We start from the raw sequence: 15,717 nt of genomic DNA on the forward strand, positions 1-15,717 counted from the left end.
ATTCTACAAAGTACCTAATTGAACACTTAAGATCATCAAAAAACAATCAAAGTCTGAGAAACGATCACAGTCTAGAGGAGCCCGGTGAGTCATGGTATCTCCAGGTAATGTATCCTGAGTGGGATCCTGGAATAGAAAAATGGATGCTGGGTTAAAACTAAGGAAATCTAAAAATGTAGAGATTTTATTATTAATAGTGTATCCATGTTGATTTCCTCATTGTGATAAATATGCACACTGACGTAAGATGTTAACAACAGGGAAAACTGGGTGTGGGGCATATTGGAACTCTCCATACTACTTTCCAACTTTGTTAAATGTCTAGTGAGTGAATGAGAAAGGGTATTTGGATTTGATTTCCATATAAAAAATTAGAAGAAAATGAAGCAGCTTGAGACGTATGTCCATGGATGGTGACCGAATAACCCTAAGCAAGTCATTTGACTCTAATTCATCCCTCATTCATTTAATAAAAGTAGTTTTTAAAAAGTGCACAACCCATGGAATAGAATAAGCAAAGTTAATCTATACAAAATGCCTAGTACTTAGCAAGTGCTCAGTGATTGTCTTCTTCCCTTGGTTATATGAGTCTTGTGGGCAAATCCCTTACCCTTTCTATGGGCAGTAAGATATTTCTTATTGAAGGAGACACTTGTTCTATAGCTACTACTGGCATCTAATTGATTGAGATAGCATGATTTGTATCAGTGAGGAACAAATCTCTATACTCTCTCCTCCCAGTTATGGAGACTAGAGGGAGAGAAAAAGAAGAAAAATCAAGATTTAGAAGTTTATCCCCTTTCTTCTGCACTGATGAAGCGTGAGTCCAAGGGTGGGTGAACCTTTGTTTTAGGAGGCACATTAATGAGATGGTATTTTTAAAAATAGGTTTAGAATCCAATAGGAGGTGGGGTGTTCAGAACGGCTGAACTGTTCCGCATAATTAAGTTAGGGAATTTAGAGGAGAGGCACATAATGTGTGTGTGTGTGTGTGTGTGTGTGTGTGTGTGTGTGTACGTGTACTTGGGGGGAGGTGCTGAACTACAGAGCAGAAGCCTATACCCTCTAGAGAGAGATGACCAGTAAGTTTTCTGTGCACGGTCCAAGAACTTCTAAGCAAAAATATCTAAAACTCCCCTTTATTATTTGTTCTTCTATATTATAAATATCTTTGTCATTTCAATTTTCAAAAAGTCTACTAAGCATGCTAATGGCTGGTTATGAACGATTCTGGCAGAAATTGAAATACTCATCACCTACATTGCTACCAGTTCAAAAAATGGGACAAGCCCAGGGTGTTGAAAGGTAATGAGATTTTAGGTTTTGTGGATAGAAGAATTTGGGCATAAGAATGACCATGGAGTACACATACCCCTGGGAATTTGCAGGAAATAGAGATTGGGCATTACAGTTGGGGTGATTTTAATTAGTGGTGTCTGTGTGTGTGTTCACCTTCCCACAATGGAGGTCTGGAGGAAACAATAAGGACTGTAGTTTTCTGGGTTCACAGTACTCTCAGAGATGGGTGAAAGGTTCAAATTCACAAGGGCATTTGCATTTCAGTATTATTGAATATATACAAACAAAAATTGTACATATTCAAGGTATGCATGTGATGTTTTGGTACACATAAACATTGTAAAATAATTACTGCAAATAACTAACACACCAAGCACCTCACTTGGTTACCTTTTTTTGTGTATGGTAAGAATACTTAAGCTCCACTCTAAGCAAATTTCAAATATGCAGATCACTTGTATCAACTACAGTTGCCATCCTATGCACTAGGTTTCCATGACTTATTCATCTTATAACTGAGAGTTTGTGCTCCTTGACCAACATCTTCCCCCTTCTAAAGGAATCAGTCATTTGAAGATAATTTTGTACATACCAGTTCTCTGTTCTCCAAGACTATGAGAGCAAACACAATGGAGACAAGGTGAGTTTCAGCTTTGTGTTTCCTGAGCACTGAACACAGTGCTTAGTTTTTAGAAGGACTGGATCTATAGACTGGGTTTGTAACGTCCTCCAATGGCCTGTGTGTTAAAGGCTTATTTCTGGTCTGCCGCTATTGGGAAGTGGTAGAAATGTTAAGGGGTAGGACCTAGTGGGACATCATCTGACAATTGGGGTGTGATCTTGTGTGGAGATATTATTTACCCTCTCTGTTTTGCTTCCCTGCCATGGTAGGGAAGTTTTCACTTCACCACCCACTACCTGCCATGATGTGTTGCCTCACTACAGGCCCAAAAGTAATGGGGTCAACCTACAACAGACTGAAACCTCAAAACTGTGGGCCAAATAAATCTTTTATATTTATAAGCTGACCATCTCAGGTATTTCTTATAGTGAATTCAATAAATTTTGCAAATGACTAACCCCAGATCTTCCTTGGCGCTCATAAATACTTGGTCCTTACAAGATGTCAGATGTGGATACTTTAACTAGTTATGTCCCACTAGCACAGAGATTTTCAAACTTGTCTGCGTTGGAATTATCTGGAAGACGTAACATTTACCGACACCTGACTTTCACTCCCTGACATCTTCTTTAATTCATGTGGTGCAGGCTGGGGGTGGGGGACTCAGAAGTCTCCCCAGTTGGTGCTGATGGGCAGGTGGGTTGAGAGTCCAGTCTAGAGTCCAGCGTCTTGATCACTTGGACACCTTTTCTCCCAGTGCTAGTTTCTTTATTGCTTCGGGTCAATCCTGCAGAACTATCTAAATAAAATAAGACTTTGATGAAGCAAAAAGTGTGTTGGGACCATCAGGTAAATCTCCAGAATTGGAGTTGGTTTTTGAGCCCTAATTGAAGTCATTTAACTTTCTTCCACATTAGATAAATTAGTAAGGAACAATTAAAGAAAATAAATAAAGAAATGGCTTTATGTTTTCCTGGGAATAAAGGGTTTTGTTTCTCCTTCCAATAGCTACAGTGGCAGGATTGGGGAATTCTGAGAGAAGAGATGGTTGGGACATTCCACTATGGTTCTGTGCTGGCTAATTCTCCATTGACTTAGTCAGTATTAGCAAATGACTTTCACCTGCCTGCCCCCATCCTCCCACCAAAAGTGTAACAGAAGAGGCTCAAGCAGCTCTGAGGTCAAGGACAAGGAGCAGACAGCTGAGGCCTCGTCATAAGCCCATCTCAAAGCTGCTCCATCTTGTATTGGCCCTGGGGAGCTCTTGTTCAGTAGCACTGTCATTATGCAGAAAGCTCAGAAGCTCAGAGGATGGGATTACACAGGTCAGTGTCTCCTGAGACTCTCTGCTATTTTCTGTGCAGTTTTTGGCCCCTGATTTGGTAGGTGGCCCTTCCCTAGAGATACCAGAGGTCATTCTCTTCTGGTCATTTTCTCACACACCCCCCATTCCATGTTTACCAATTGCTAACATCCTTCCTGTTATTCTTAGGAGGTCGTGCCTTAGCCTACACACACGTGGACACACGCATAGACACATATACGCCAACGTATGCCTGAGCAGATGCTCACATGTACGTACTAATAATGAAGTTGCCATTTTATAATTCTTATGCACAACAATCTGTATCCTATATGCTGTATTTTCATAGCATCCATGTGAGATTCCTGGAGTGCTCAGGATCTTCCTCCTACACAGTTTCTGACCAAGGAGTCAGGGAGATTGTGCCTGTGTTCCATCTCTGCATGACTGGGTGACTGAGAAAATCATGTTTCTTTTCTGAACCTCAGTTAACTTATCTGCTAGATGGGTTTTGTGAAACCTGCATTATCTAAAAACAGAGTTGCGAAGGAGATCAACTGAGTAATGAACAAGAATATACGTGTAGTGTTCCAAGAACACACAATAGGGGAAGAAAGCTCTATTTAATAAAAGTTGCTGGGAAAACAGGATATCTACAGGCAAAAAATGAAATTAGAGTCCTATTTTATATCCTTGAATCGATGCACAAGAATCAACACAAAATAGATTACAGGCTTAAATTGAAAATGTGAAACTGCAAAACTACTAGAAGAAAACATCAGGGTAAAGCTTCATGACATTGGTCTTGGAAATAATTTCATGGCTATAACACTGAAACAGAGGAAAGGGAAACAAAAATGGACAAGTGGGACTACAACAAACTGAAAAGCTTCTCCTGGGAAGGTAAATAACTAACAGAATGAATAAACCACCTAGGGAATGGGAAAATATATTTCAAGCCATATTAAAAAAGGTTAATTTTCAAGGCATGAAAGGAATTTCCATAATTGAAAAGTAATAACAATAACAAAAAACTAAACTACTGAAGCTGGAGTTGTGGCTCAGTGGTACAGCGTTTGCCTGGCTTGTGTGAGGCACTGGGTTCCATCCTCAGTACCACATATAAAGATTCACTGGAGATCTTTTTCCTTTCTTCTGTCTGTCCTACTCACTTTTCTCTATTCTCCTGGCTTTCCACTCTCTCCAGCGCGTACCCTTTTCTTTTCCTTTCTCTTTTCCTCTCATTTTCTCTCTTACCCTGCAGGGAGACACTGTTTGCTTAATAAATTCCCTTATGTGAAAAAAAAAAAAGATTCACTGGATCTTTTATTTTATTTATTTACATGTGGGGCTGAGTATCAAACCCAGGACCTCACACAACTTGCCAGGCAAGTACTCTACCACTGAGCCACAACTCCAGCCCCAACAACTAAAAAAAAAAGTTAAAAGAAAAACAAACAAAACACTGACCTATTAAAAATGGACCAAAAAGGACCTGCATAGATACTTCTCCCAAGAAGGCAAATGGCCAGCAGGTTTGTAAAAAGGTATCCAGTACCACTGATCAAAAGAGAAATGCAAATCAAGAGCACAGATGTTGGCTATCCTAAAAAGACAAAAGTGCCCGTGAGGTTGTGGAAAAACTAGAACCCTTGTATGTGGGTGGTGAGAATATAAAATTATGTATGTAGCATAGTATGAAGCTTCCTCAAAAAGGTTAAAATGGAAGAATTGCATGATACATCAATCCTACTTACGGGTATATGTGCAAAATAATCGACATGAGGATCTCAAAGAGATCTCTGCGTGACCGTGTTCACGGGGTATTCTCCACAACAGCCAAGATATGAAGACAACTCCAAAATCCATGGGATACATACATACAGTGGAATATTACTTAGCCTTAAAAAGGACATCTTACCACTTGGGCAAACCAGATGGACCTAGAAAACATTATGCCAAGGGAAATAAGTCCATCACAGAAGGACGAAACATGACTCCCTTCAGAGAATCATCTAAAACACTCAAACCTATGGAAGTAGAAAACGGAGTGGTGGTTGCCAGCAGATCAGGAGAAGGCAATTCAGAGACGTTCTCCACTGAATATAGAGCTGCAGTTATACACGCCGAAGGAGTTCAACGGATCTGCTCTACCACCTCGTGCCCCTAGTGAAAATAAAGTGTCTAGCCATGCACTTAAAATGTTAAGAGGACCTATCAAATGTTAAGTGTCATGAGCTCAAGAAGAAAAAAGGGTGGTGGGGGGAGAAAGAATTGAAAAACCCAAACAGAGGGACACAGGACATTTTTGGAGATGTCGTGTATTTCTGACCTTGATTGTGGTGTTGGCATTAAGGGTGTTGGCATATGTCTAAACTCATAAAACTGTGTACATGAAACATGAGCAGTCTGGGGGGTATGTAGAGTATATCTCAATAAAGCTGTAAAAGATGAAAGGACAATAGATGCGAACGGCGACCACCCACTTGTCCTCAGGCCCTGTCTGCTCTGCTCTTTCCAGGTACCCACACTGGCTTGTGTGTGCTGTGGTTTTTTTTTTTTTTTTTTTTTTTTTTTTTTTTTTTTTTGGTGCTGGGGACCGAACCCAGGGTCTCGTGCTTATAAAGTAAGCACTCTACCGACTGAGCTATCTCCCCAGCCCCTGCTTCTTACTTTCTTTGTGAACCCATTCTTGGGTTCCTAGAGCTGCATTGCCTGGTGGTTGTAAGTATCAGAACGCCTGGAAATGAGTGTCCCCCTGAGGTGACCTCAGTCAATGACCAAGGGTCAAAACAAATAAAAGGCCAGGCCAGCCCCAGTCCTCCAGAGGCATCCTCTGAGTGTCCCCTGGAGACCGAGGTTAAGATTTCCCCCAGAACCCATGCTGGACTGGCTTCCTCCCCTCACCTGTCCTGCCTCCCAGGCCCTCTCCCAGGTTCCTTCCTTTCTAATTCACTTGCGCCCAAACCATGTCCTAGAGTCTGCTCCAGGGAACCTGACTCAAGCCACAAAAATAACATGATATGATGGTGTAATTCCTCCTGGCAACTTGGTGATTACAAAAAATGCATGCTTACTGAACATGTTCTTAGACACTGTTCACTGCTTTTTATTTGAAACATGCATCATTTCATTTAATCCCCGATCCAACTGTTGGTAGATAAAAAAAAAAAAGAGGGGGATTAGGGAGATTAAGTAATTTCCCCCAGATTACACAGTGGCTTAGCAGTAATTAAAGAAAAAAAGTATCTGATTGGACCTGAAACTCCTGATCTGGTTTCCTCCAGCAAACTGAAGGTCTGGGGGAATGTATTTCTCCCTACTATTTTGTTAATTTTTCTTACTTTTTTTTTTTTCCTCCATTTGTCCCAGCCCTTTTCAGTCACCTTAATCCAAGGGCAGGTCTGAGGAGAGAGTCATGTTCTTCTGACAGGTAGATCAGAAACAAAAACTTGACTTGCAGCCTGGCAAGAACAAGGGTAGTGATTGATCTGAGCTTGCCGCTCCAAATGGCAACCTCTTGAAAACCAATCCCGCCTCCATCCTGGGTGGAGAAAGCGTCAATCATCACATTTCCCGCCTTCCCGGAGCGCTGCCTCCCACTCAGGTGTGAAAGTGAAGTGAGTTGTCAAGACAGCATCTCCTGCCTGGGGGAAGCTGGGGGCAGGCTCAGGCAGTGTTTCTGCAGGGAACCAGAAGGCAGGTGATTTGCAGATAATTTTCTTTAGTGACTGCTGGTCATTTTATTAGTCATGTGTCACGCCTGATGGGCACACGTTCTGAGAAGTACATTGTTGGACAATTTTGCGTTTTGAGAACATCAGAGTGTTACATAAACCCAGATGGTACAGCCTACTGCACACCTGGCTATATGGTACAGTCTATTGCTCCCTGTCTGCAAATCTGCAGAGTTTATTGAACTGTACTGAATACTGCAGGCAATTGTAACCCAGTGGGAAGTAACTGTGTATCGAAACATACCTAAACAGGTTTGTCTATGCCAGCATCACTGCAGATACAAGAAATGTGTTTTGCTTCGACATTAGGATAGCTATGAGGTCACTAGACAATAGGGTTTCTTCACCCCCATTATGATCTATGGGGCCACCATCATACCTGTGCTCTGATGTTGACCAAAATGTCATCATGCGGTACATGACTGTATTGAATTCTGCATAGCATATTAAGTATCTGCTGGATGGCAGAGCAGATCACAAAGATGGATAAAGCTTGGTTCTTGCTCTGCAGAAACTTGCAATATGTGGATGGGACATTTTGCCAACCAGAACTCAAGAGAGAATGTGGCACACAAGATTGAGGACAATCAGGTCTGCCCTGGAGAGGCACAGAATATTCCAGATGTAGAGCGGCATTACCCTGGAGTGCAAGGGGCTTGCAATTGCTTCAGAGTGAGGTTGAGGGGTCTGGACTCAGAGGGCTGAAGGAATTTCAGGCGAAGGGAAGAGATTCCAGAAAGGCAGAGAAGTCTTGGGATATAGGGTATATTCTAGAAAAGGTCAAGAGTAGCTGGAACTGTTGGGATAGATAGCAGTGAAAGGGGCAGTCATATTTCACTTAAACTTCATGATGTGCCTGTTTTGTGCCCTATAGTTTGCAAATCACCATAAACAATTTTAAAACAATGACTAAGCTGCAGCCTCTTCTCCTTTGTTGCTCATAGATAGGGGAAAGAGAAGCAAGGAGATAGTTACAGTCAAATGAAGTGTGTTGTGCGTGGGCAAAAGGAAATGGATCTGATGGAACCAGGAAGGCTTCCTGGGTGCAGGGGCCCTAAGACTCTGCCTCAAATATAAATCTATTTATAACAGCAACAGAAATGCTTTCCCTTTGTTTCATATACTTCTACTGCCTTAGCCTCACAGCTGAAGAAGGATGAATGAGATCTGGAGGGAGAGCTGTAGACGGATCACTGAGTGCTTTATGTCAAACTAGGAGTGAATACTGTAATGAATGCTTATTTGTGTGCATTGGGAGCCACTATTAGACCTGTGTTTCAGAGAGATCCTATGAATGACTAACTAAGCAGCTGCTGGTCCTCAAGTCTCCTGACCCTTCCACTGGTTGACCAGTATAGCTGCACTCTGTGTTTTGAGATATTGGTCCTTTTGTTCTGGCGAATTCATGGATTTATTTTATCTCTATGAATTGGGTACCTTTAGGATGCTAATAGAACAGGGATCTGATCCAGGGCAAGAAAGAAGCAGAGAAAGGCTTTCAACACACTCGCTGTGCTGCAACCTCTCGTTTGACGTTCTGTAAAGAAGAGGAAATGGATGGAAACCGATGGCTGATCCGGTAACTATGGTAATGTGCAGGCTCCTGTCATTTATGAGGTGCCTGAATGGATTAGAAGCACCTTTAAAAATGCTTGTTTGGGAAGAGCTGGCTAAACACGTCTCAATTGTCTGCCTCTGACAAGCCTGTTTCCAAGTGGGCAGAGACAGGGTTTTAGAAGGCTGAGTTTCAAAGGAACACTCGACCTTTGCACAGGGAGAAAGGAGATTCGAGGAACACTCAAGCCTGGCCTGGGTATTTCCCACTAATGCCAGGTAGCTGCCCCTAAGCTCTCCCCAAGCAGTCCAGAAGGCAAGAGCTTTGCTTTGAAACTAAGACTCTGCCTCAAATATAAACCTATTTATAACAGCAACAAAAATGCTTTCCCTTTGTTTCAAACTCTTCTACTAGTCCACCTTTGGAGTCTATTTTAAACTTTTAGAATAATCCATCTCTTCCCCTTTTCTTTAATAGCTCAAATCACAGTTGATTTCTATCAGAGTATTCCAGAAAATAGTGGGGCAGGCTTGGATTTCATTCAAGTCTCTGCTACTTCTTTCTTGCTGTGTGGCCTGAGAAAAAGTCACCTGGCTTCTCTGAACCTCACTTTTCGAATCTGTAGGACAGAGAGGATAGTGTCTGTTTTAAAAGCTTCAGTGAAAGTTTTGCACATTCTCTAGCTTTATTTAGAGAATGGAGTAAAAAATAAGTAAATAAATGATAATTTCTTTAGCTTTCCATCTTCATCTACTCTTCCCAAATCTGTGAACTTCTTGAAGACCTGAACAAGTCCGTCAAATATCTGCTTCCATTTCAAGGTTTAGTGAGTACGTGAAAGAAATGAGCTGGAGAAGTAACTTCGCATCAAAAGATTCTGTTCAACCAGTTAACGTGGTCTGCTTAATGCATTTACGTAGTATTTTATTAGCCAAACTACCAGATTAATTTCTATCACTGTCCCCTTGTTTCAACAGACAATAGCTGTTGCCGGACTCCCGACTTCCCCCAGAACCTATGTGGGGGTGCTGATTAACGGAAGGTGGCACGCTGGTCTCCACTCTCAGGAGAGCAAGCCCAAGCACCCACCTGTTGTGGAAAGCATGGTGTTCTTGCAGAAATAGAACGTGGACGCAAAATACTCTAAGAACAACCGAAAAGTTGTCCTGTCCAGTACCTTGAGATTTGCAGGCAGTCGTGGGATCTCCTTATATGCCTAAGCCCTTCGTTGGCACCCTGCCACGTTCTTCTGTTTACCTTCAACTTGTTCTCTTGGCTCAGTTGATCCACCTTTTTCTTTAGCCTCTATACTAGTCCTATCCTTCCTGTAAGTCTCTAACCCTGTGGATCCCTTCATTTCAGACCAAGAAAAATGCTACGGTTTGTAAGTAACACCAGAAAAATAACTTCACTATTATTTTGGTGTGACTTACCAGGGATTGAACTCAGGGGCACTGGACCACTGTGCCACATCCCCAGCACTATTTTGAATTTTATTTAGAGATAGGGTCTCACTGAGTCACTTAGTGCCTCACTTTTGCTGAGGCTGGCTTTGAACTCTCCATCCTCCTGTCTCAGCCTCCTAAGCTGCTGGGATTGCAGGTGTGTGTCACTGTGTCCAGCATAACTTCACTTTTAAAAATAACCTTTTTTGCATTCTATTTTTAAATTATAAAACAAACATACTAAAATGCTATAAATGAAAAATGTAAGAATAGAAAAATCTATCACCCCTAATCCCTATGTTCATTAGACATACATAACTGAATTTGTCATCATTTACCTTCAGCATTTTAATTCTATAAACAGTCTATCTTATACAGAAGAAAACATTGTATAAGATTTTATCTATTGCAATTTGATTTTTATATTAAAATGTTAGCATTCTAATATTGCAACATAGTGCTTATAGTCATTACTTTTATGGATGGATTATGTTCTGCATAGACTTATCCTCTTTATTAAAACTATCTTTGGTAGTTTGTCTTAGTTAAACACTTATTTATGTTATAAATAATGCTGCTATCTGCTTCTTTTGCTCAAACAATTGTATAAGTCAACATAAACTAATCTTTCAATGAGTTAAGAAAAAACAACCAATTCTTGTATTTTTTACATCACAGACCAGTATCATCCTTCCTGTTCTTCCCTACTCTACTTCACATGGTTGGTTAGGGACCCAGGCATCTTCCATCTGGCAACTCCACCATCTTCTAGGACCTCAGAGACTCCAGACACTCTCCAGCATTCATCAGGCAGAAAAAGGAAATGACCATGCAGGAGGGACTTCAAAAGAGGCCTTTGAGTCTGCTTAGCAGTGTGCAAGATTTATGCAAATACCTCATTGGCCAGGTCTTAGTCACATGACTTCAGCTAATTGCAAGGGATGCTGGGAGAGGGAGTTCTGATCTATATACCCAGGGAGAAGAGCCATTGATTTTCATAAAATCTAGCCAGTCTCTGCCACAACCATTTTTTTATATTACTGTTTGGGTTTGATTTCTAGAAGAGTTATTTCAAAATTCAACAATCTTTTATAGCTATTAATATATATCAGGTGACCATTCCACTATCTATTGATTTACTTAACAAACACCTTTGTTATTGGTTACTGTTCTGAATATGGACTGGAGTATAACATAGGACGAGACATGTAGTTTGAATTTCAGTATGAAAGATGGCAATTAGCCAAGCTTTTACATACACCCTTGTTTTGCTCTGGAATGTTTTAATATGCATAAATTCCCATCAACATTTTAATTTCCTTGAGAATTATATATTTCTTTTGCAGTATCAAGCTCAGTGCTGGACACCAAAATCTAAAAGGTTATCTATTAAATGAATGATGTGGTCAGTTATCAAATATACTTTATGAACAAATCTTCAAGAGGTGAAATAATTGACTGAAGATCTACAGAGAAATCCTGAAACACTATAACCAAAGATAAGTGTGCAACATATTGGACAAGACATCAAATAATGGTTCTCCAAGGAAAGGAAAGGTGTTTTCCAAACACGAAAAGGACTCTCCAACCTTCACTCTGTGCCTGAAATAAGCAAGCACAACCTTGCCTTAACTCCCAGTCAGGGAACTTATCCTCTTTATATGTTATTTATAACATAAAATAAGTGCTGAACTAAGACAAACTACCAAAGATAGTTTTAATAAAGAGGAAATGCAGAGCTCCCTGTCATGGTAGTTGACATTAAAATCAAGGCAGAAGATAAACTTTCCACCCAAGCTAATAATAGGAATGACGTGAATTTGTTAGCATAAAGTGACTTAGAAAAGACCAGCTCATAAAAAGGGGCAAATCTTTTGTTTTGCCTCTATTTTTCTTTCTTTCTTTCTTTCTTTGGTTTTTTTTTTATTTTTTATTTTTTTTTGTTTGTTTGTTTGGAGCAAATTTTATTTAAAGTGTTGAAAATATGTGCAGGTTTAATAGTAGTATTTTAACCTTAACCTTCAAAAGAAAGAAGATATTATTAAACTCTTTCCTTGGCCTCTATTTCTGAAGTTTAACTTCCATTCTAAGATAGGATGCTGCTTGCTTTATTTACTTTCCTCCTCCTCCTCCTCCTCCTCCTCCTTCTTCTTCTTCTTCTTCTTCCTTTTTTTTTTTTTTCCTCCAGAAAGCATTAGACGAAAGTCTGCTCCCTGCTGAGAATATTGCCTCTCCACCCCATTCTCCTATTTCCCAACACCTGTTAGGCAGCTGCTCCATTCTGCCCCAGCAGCGGCTGTATTGGCAAGGGCTAAATTCTAACAATATGGAAAGTTAGTGATATACTTAAGGGATTTTCAATATGAACTTAACTACAGTAGATGGCTGGAACCACACTCTCATATTTCCTATGTACTTTTGTGGTCTCCATTAAGAAGCAATAAAAATAGAGCTACTGAGTTCACTGGCAATGTAGCTATGAATCCTTTCCTACCTCTATGGATAACCACATGAAACAATGCTTCTGTAGCTTTCTATGTATGAATATGCATCTTATATAGCTGCATAGCTATAGCTGCCAGCTGTAATGATGGTTTCCTAATTGCATCACAGTAGCTAACACTTAAGTGTTGGGCCTTATTCTAAGCATGGTATATACACAGATACAGTCAAATCTCAAAAAAACCTTAAAGGGTAGCTTCTATTATAATCTCCGTACTAAGCCGACGAGGGAAACAAATCTCAGAGACATGAAGCAGTTTGCTTTAGGTCACAAAGCTAGTCACTGGCAAAAGCAATATTTTAAACTGGAAAGTCTGCAAACATATCCCTGCTCTTAATTGACACAAAGTATTTGCATTTCATATATTATATTGCATTTATTAAACTACATCTCATTGTAAAAAAATGTGATTACTCCATCTTTAATCTGTAGCAAGTCTTTGAGATATGTAGAAAAAAACGTGAGAAGAGGCCTTCGTCCTGTTAGTTCATTTTCACATAATAAAAATGAAGCTCAAAGAAACTGCAACTTCTTAAAGCTCATGCAGTTTGGTAAGTGTGAAAGTAAGAACATTCCATATCCTGGTTTTATATGTATATTTTATAATAAATGTGATATTTGTGGTATGCAGGGCCTAAAGTATGTAGTACTTGGGTATTTATAAAATATATATTTAATTATGTATTTGCATATATAATAGCCTTAAATTATTTCAAAATGACATTTAAAGACAAATGCATTAGCTTGAAACACAAGAGTAGTATCCAGGTCTGTTCAATATATGTTTGTTTTAGAACATTTTACAAATTGAAATGCCCTGCCCTAGGAAGATAGGTAAAGGACATTTCATAGTTTGAAAGAATGAAGTTCCATATTTCTTATGAAAACAAAATTCATTGCTTAGTGACAAAAAGGTTACAGGTTTTTTTTATAATACTCCAATAAGCCAGGTTATTAAAATTTCCAAGGCACTCAACATTCCATGAATACTTTTATATATCTGTGGAGGTTTGAGGGGAATGAGATGAAAGATCTCTTGAGCCTGGGCTCTGTTCTTAATTCTGCTCGAGACTGGTCTCTGGTAACAGGGAACTAGTTCTTTAGCCTCTTTGGGCTTCAAGTTACTCATTTTAAAAATAAGCCTAAGGATATTCTTGGTAAATATTCAAGGGGTCTTTGAGTTCTGACCAACACTTATTCAGCATTACTTAAAGCACTGAAGGTGATAGAAAGAATTATTCTGTGACCTTGAACTTCCAGGAATCTAGCACTCAGTGAAGTTCCAGCAGAATTAGGCCAAAGGAGTGCTTGGCTTGGTCAACCCTCTCTGCACTGGGCTCCACCATTCCTTCATGAAGTAATCACTGACCATCAACTATGTGCAAGGCAGAGCTGTAGATGTTAGGGACAAAACTCGGAACCAACACCAAAGCCCCTGCTCTCTTGGAACTCATGCTGGGTTTAAGGAATTTAGACCTTAAGCAAATGGACATGGCTATACGATGCCAAGAGCTAGTAAGTGCTTTAGAGAAAAAAATGGAAAAAGAAAGTAGGGAAGGGGATTCTGTTTCTCATATGACAGCAGACTTGATTTGAACTGATATGAGGCCATTTATAGGCGTGGTTAATCTAATTTGATGTGAACAGTTATGCTTATTGTAGAAGTATACTGCTGACTGAGTATTGAGGCTGCCCCAAACCTTCCTGAGTTTACTCTGTAATGTACATTTATAAAATATGAAAAATTACATTCCAAAATACATGGGTAACCAACGTTTTCATAGAACCAAGTATGGACCTCTTCCAGCCGGATTTCAGAAAAGAGATCAGGACTGAAAATATAAGTGTGAAAGTCATCATCCTATAATTGACATTTTGATAAAAATCAGGTTTGAATATAGGTGGCAAGGACTCAAGCATGGCCCAAGCCACAGTCTCCCTCACTGCCGTGTTTCATAGTGTGATAAGGTAGACGGAGGAGGATTTCCCAGAGTACCAGGACTGCAAAGAGAGATTGTGGTCCAGAAAGCAAACAAAGAAAGTGTTGCAAGAACCTAGCAGGAAGGAGTAAGCATCTGTGTGTCATGCAACTGATGGCTCTAGAAGATGAAGAGGGAGCACGTGAAAGAAAAGAGGCAGCGGTATCACCATTATTGCCAGGATTTCTTATACCAACAGCCATTCCTGATAACACATTGGATCCCATGGCTAAAGTGATTGCACAGTGGTTGCTTCTTCTAGGTATTTCAGTTAACTTACATTTCCAGGAGGTGAAGTGTATTTCCCGGAGGCATATTGTCAAACAGTCAACAACCGCCAGCTTCAAAGCCAGAGAGATCGAATTAGGCAACCTCAGCTAAGTTAGTTAACCTTGCTGTATTTCATTTTTCTCATCTGAAAAATGATGCCGTTAGTAACAATCTCAAACACATGCTGGCCACTGAAAGCAATGACATATGCAAAGGGTTTGACTATATCACAAGTCTTCAAAGTGCTCCCCCTTTTTCAGGAAGAGTGGATAATGTGCAGAAGGGAGGCATGGTGTGGGGGAAAACACACATCCAGGGCATCCTCAGGAGACCTGGACTAGGGCTCTGGCCCTGGCAGCTCTGCTCTGTGAATCTTAGACAGCTCATGCCACATTCTTGTGATTCAAAGGAAGAGGTCAGCAGACAGTAGACCCCAATTCCCATTTTTTCATAAACTGGAACAGTATTTGTAGTTGATTGGTTGACTCACTAAATAGATACCACTGTCCAGTTAGCTATAGTTCATCCTTTTCTGGTGAAATCACTCAACCATATTACCTACCCATCCCTTCAACTGATTTGAGTTTGCAGTCAGCTTGTAGAGCAAAGGGTCTCTCATTTCTTCCTGGAAAATATTTTGCAAGTTTTGAACTAGCACTTCAAGTTAAGCTTGTTTGCTACGCTTTCATTTGTTGAATAATAGAGATACTGAGCTCAGGGTCTTACACCTGTTCAACACTGCACAAAATATGGTAGACCTAAGAACAAAAGATTGCCTCTCAAATAAGAAATTTGAACTGCAAAATTAAACAATAAATGTTTTTACGTACAACATGTTTATGGCATAGAAGCCATTCAACTATATAACTCAGTTCAGGTATTTCGATATCTCAGAAATGAATTTTAAATCACCAGAGTAAAATTAATCATGCATTCCTTAGGTAACTTAGAATTATAGAAAATTATCAAAATATTTTCATATTTTTAGGGCAAAAAATTGTATT

The sequence above is a fragment of the Sciurus carolinensis genome, chromosome 3 (genome assembly GCF_902686445.1).
Source record: "Sciurus carolinensis chromosome 3, mSciCar1.2, whole genome shotgun sequence".
NCBI lineage: Eukaryota > Metazoa > Chordata > Mammalia > Rodentia > Sciuridae > Sciurus > Sciurus carolinensis.